At 37.7% G+C, this 5,232-nt stretch overlaps 1 long non-coding RNA gene across 1 annotated transcript; it reads right to left on the reverse strand.

Moving 5' to 3' along the window:
* Positions 1 to 829: 829 nt before the first annotated feature.
* Positions 830 to 1,366, reverse strand: LOC113309790. Its single transcript, XR_003340756.1, has 2 exons — positions 1,104 to 1,366; positions 830 to 1,025 (listed from the first exon to the last, which is right to left on the reverse strand). It is a non-coding gene; the product is annotated as an uncharacterized LOC113309790 (long non-coding RNA).
* Positions 1,367 to 5,232: the final 3,866 nt, after the last annotated feature.

Genomic DNA, 5,232 nt, shown 5'->3' on the forward strand with positions numbered 1-5,232 from the left:
AAAATCTAAAACCAAAATTAATTCATAATTCTCTCTATTCTTCTCTTCTTCTTCTCGAGATCAAACAACAAAAATTATGATCCAAAAATTTTACAATTTTTTCCCATCAAATCTTTATCGATTCTCAAAAATGTTAATCAAGGTTGATTCTCGAGATGACAAGATCATGGATATTTGGGTTGAATCCAACATCAACTGGCTGTGATTATAATGTTTATAAAGGTGTTGAGCCACAAATTCAGATTCCGTGAATGAATATGTCCAAACACCAATAAATCCCCCACAATGTTAAGAATCGAAAAACCCACCATTCATTTTTACCTTTAGGTTCGTTTAATGCGTAAGATTGATGAATTTAGGTTTTATCAAAACTGAATCTGGGTCCATCACGGCTAGGAGTTCTTGTCAGTCTGTCCGTATGAGAGGTGTTTGCAGCCTGGTCGATAAGAACTCCCGGCCGTAATCCCTCACATGGTTGGGATTTTGCTAGCTATTAATTGTTTTGTATTTGCAGAAAACCTTGAAAATTTTCCTCAGATTCGGCTAGGAAATCCTAACCGTAGAAGTGACGTCCCAGACGCAATAAAAATTTCCCAACCATAATTATGTTGACGGTTAGCATTTGCAGATTTTCTAGCCGTCTGTAGTTTACAAGGCAGGGTCCTCCCAGCTGTTAGTTATGTACGGTCGGGAAAAACGAACAAACCCGATCATTTTTCTACTATTTGGGTTGATACGTCTAGGTTTAAGCTACCTAAAAACCCGGTCGAGAATAATTAAAAAAATACTTTAAATAAGTTGCTCGAAAATTAAACTCAACTGACCAAAATTGAAACAGAAAAATACCTTCATATTTCATAACATAAAATAACATTGGTGGAAATGGAATAGATAGATAGGTTGAACTTAGAAACTTATTCATACAGGTAGAAATCATAGATGTTTTCTTCCAAGATACGGTAGCAATCATCATGCTTAAACCTTTTGCCTTTGATAGTTTCATATCTGTGGAGAGCCATCACCCACTGAAAAACAAAGCAATTATAAGTTGATATATGTTTGAAGACCATTACGATGAATGACTTATTCATTGACATACTTACTCTTGTCACACTTCCTTTGGTGGGATGAGCTTCCTTGACCGCTTTCATCTCTTTCATAGCTTCCGATCGTTGAAATAGCTTCTCGAGTTTTCTTTAATGATTTCGAACGTCCTTTGATTTGTATTCCCGTCAAGCCCATCGAAAATCTTAAATGTACGGTTCCACCATGAATCAAATGTTTGATCCATGTTAATATTTTCGTTATCGTCGTGGCTACTACTCGTAATATAAGCTCTATCGTAGTCGTGCTTTGTGATTGTACTAGAAGCATTTCATGCAAGCCAAAGTTGTCGAAAACTTAGAGAACCTACAAGACTGAACTGTCAGTCCTGCAAAACTTACAGTTGAAAGGCGATTTCTAAAGGCACCCAGTTTTATTGCTCAGGGCGCCACCATCTTCGTCATGTATTATCAAAATTCAGGGAACTCAGTGATTAACGGAGTCGTAGAAGACTCGGTGATGGATGGAAGGGTGCTGCTAGCAGTATTGAAGAGAGTTTAGTGAGGGAGTGAGACACGTAATGAGATGCTACTTATAATGGCAGTCATCACTAATGGCTACGAAGGTTGGTTGATGGAGACAGAGAAGATGAAGCTGGTGGAGCTGCTGTAGAGGGATTAGTGATGATGATATGTTGTTGTTGTTCAAATGCCTAGATAAATATGGAGCTCAACATTTCAACGAAGGTTGATGTTCTCGGCAGTCGATGATGAAGTGGATAGAATAGAGAGATGGAGATTATGGCATGGAGGAGTTAAAGCTGTGATTATCTCTGTGATGGAACTAATGGGGCCGAGCTAGAGCAATGGTGGGGGATGTTGTTCTTGTTGGATGATAGTGGCGATGATCGAATAGCTGGCTGTAATTTGTGTAGCAAGACAGGGAAGGAAAGGAAGAAAGAAAATCTAGCGAAAGGAAGTTGAGTTGCTACTCAGGTTGTAGTCAAGACTCGATGGTAATGGTGAACTTTCATGGTGATGACGATCTCGGCAGGCAGAGAATAATCATAATATAATGTAAAGTGAAACTTCTACTTGCAATAATAATGTAGAAATTGAAACAACACACCATAAAATAGAATTACTAACCTTTGAATTTAAGCTTCTTCTACCTTAGATTAAGGAAGAAAAAAAAAATTAAAGTTCTTCACTATAATACTTAGAACTTCTACCCAAAATCAATTGAAAGTTACAAGTTTATTGAGGCATCTCCTAACATCAATTTCACTCAAAGAGAAAGATTTAAAGAAAGAGGGAAATAAGGATTCTCTCCTAGATTTCTTAAAACAAAACTTAGCCCCCAAAGGAGAGTTAGGGTTTTACATTATAAAGTAGAAAGAAAGGATAAACTAGAAAATAATCCAAAAGAAACTGGTAAAATAAAGAACATAATAAAAAAAGGATATAAATGGTATTTGACAAATACCACTATGCATCATCCTCCCCTCCTTGAAAGAAATTCTCCCTCGAATTGTCATATTCTTCGTCCATATCATTTTTTTCCCTATACGAAACCAAGTGAATTGATGCAACTAAGAAGCTCATTTACCATGCAACGAAAAACCAAACTACCATGCCTCGTTGAAAGCTTGTCTTGGAAATTGACGTGCTCCAACGCTACGTACTACTACTTGCACTTCTTCCCTTATTGAAAACTACTCGACCTCGATTTATTCCTTTGTAGTTACTCACCAAGTCCAGACTCTTGTGGTAATATTCAAGTGCATTCCCAAGTAACAAAGAACCACCAAGTAGTTTTTCTAACTTTGAATGGTGACTAGCGCTATTATACTTGTCTTCAAAGGAAGCCCAGGTTGGATAAACATAAGTTAATTTCTCATTTTCTTTGCTAATACTTGATAAAGACCTTGTTGTTGGGTGAATTTTTGTTTCAAATTTCATGTCTTTAATGACATATTCGGATATGGCATAAACACAACTATTGGAATCATTCTTGCTTACCTTTCTCGTGGTACAAGTGGTATGGAATGCGTCATGCCTTGTCCCTAGATCACCCTCATCAAGTTTAATCACGGAGTATTTGTTTATGGCACCCAATCTTTGTATTTGATAACCGGTGATAAACTCTTCTTCCACTCCTTCATTGGGTTCTTCATCAAATATGGGTGGCGACGTAGGATCAAAGTAAACATCATTACCAATCTCACCTTCCTCAAAACTTGAAAAACTATCAAATTTTGGTGGAGACATTTTATCAAATACCATATGGCCAACATCATTAACAATCTCACCTTCCCCACAACTTGAAAAACTATCACTTTGGTGGAGACAATTTATCAAACATCTTGTGGGCAACTTCTTGATGCTCATACCCACTAATTGAAGTTGAAATCTTTAGCTCCACTTCATCTCCATGGTCATTAGGGAGTTCAAATAAATCCACATAGAACTTCTACCCAAAATCAATTGGAAGTTACAAGCTTATTGAGGCATCTCCTAACATCAATTCCACTCAAAGAGAAAGATTGAAGGAAAGAAGGAAACAAGGATTCTCTCATAGTATTTCTTAAAACAAAACTTAGCCCCCAAAGGAGAGTTAGGGTTTTACATTATAAAATAGAGAGAAAGGATAAACTAGGAAATAACCCAAAAGAAACTGGTAAAATAAAGAACATAATAAAAAAAGGATATAAATGGTATTTGACAAATACCACTATGCATCATAATGTCAGTGATGGCGATATGGAAGAGTATGGCAGTGAAGAGAATGACGACGATAATGCTGGCAGGGAGGATCGAGATGAAGGTGTTGTTCATGCTGTTGCCATTTAATCTCATTCGCGACATGATGGAGCTCGATAGTTTGTGGTGGTTATACGTGATGGTGACTGCATTATGGCATCGGTGAAGAGTTGGAAATGACGAAGAAAGTTGTGATGATGGTAATGGGTTGCTGCCCAGAGTTCATGGTGATGGCAGTAATGGCGAGAAATGACGATGGAATATGCATTGAAGAATTGAGATGTTGTTATATCATCGATGATGGTGGGAGTAGGGGAGGAGCCAGCCCAGTGCAGGGATGTGCACTTGCACCCGCAGCCCAACTGGCTCCAAAGCCTAATTTGGACCCAAAACAAAAAAAATTAGCTACCCATAAGCCTAATTTTGCATTTTGCACCCCTAAAATTTTTTTATCTCCCCAAAACAAATTTTTGCACCCCTGCTTAGGAATCTTGGCGGGAGTGTGCTGATGGCAATTGGCAGTTGACAGAGAGATGGACAGTATGGCAGGTGATGGAGTTTTGAACAGGATAGAGAAGGAGTAGGAGATTTATTTTAAACGGAGATTCTGGTAATTGAGGTACTCATTGACTGAGTTCCAAAACTCAGATGTTCAGAAAACTCACAATGACCAGAATTCACGTGAGATGAATGGCCAGCAAACTAAAACTCAAGGACTTTGGATTCTCACGGAAAGAAAAGTGTCCGTGAAATATTGAATGGAAAATTAGAAATCCAGGGACTTTAAATACTCATGGTGACCCGAGTATCCAGGATTCCGACGGAGAGAAAAAAAATCCAGTGAAAAATATTTTTCTCCGACTGATGTGTATCCGTGACTTCGGCGAGGGAAATATGGGTAGACTGAAAATATGCCCGTCAGTTCCAGCGGACTGACAGGCCAAAACAGTAGAAAGAAGATATATTTGGGATGGATTTCAATAGCACTGTGCGCGGCCCATTCAATTGTGGTTATATTTCAGACGACCCAAACTTAGCCGTGTCCTACTTAGGCTAGTTTGATGTATTTTGGCAAGTGGCCATATGATTTCGACCGAGATATGGTGCACGGGCGCAACTACAATTTGGATACCTATATAAGAGATATTTCTATCTTTTAATGTTTTAATCTTTTAATCAAGTCATTGGAGAGAAGAACTCAAGAGAAGAAAAGCTAGGGTTTGGAGCTATTTCCGTCGTGTAACTATTTCCTTACCATTTTATGAATATGAAACTCATGGGTTTTGTTAGTACCATGAGTAGTTAAACTTCTTAGTGATTGGGGATGAATCCTAAGTTTTAGACATGATTTGAGTTATTATATAAATCTATTTTGAAGTTCTTCACATGATTATTGATTTTTTATGATTAATTAGAATATTTATGT

The sequence above is a fragment of the Papaver somniferum genome, chromosome 9, assembly GCF_003573695.1.
Source record: "Papaver somniferum cultivar HN1 chromosome 9, ASM357369v1, whole genome shotgun sequence".
NCBI lineage: Eukaryota > Viridiplantae > Streptophyta > Magnoliopsida > Ranunculales > Papaveraceae > Papaver > Papaver somniferum.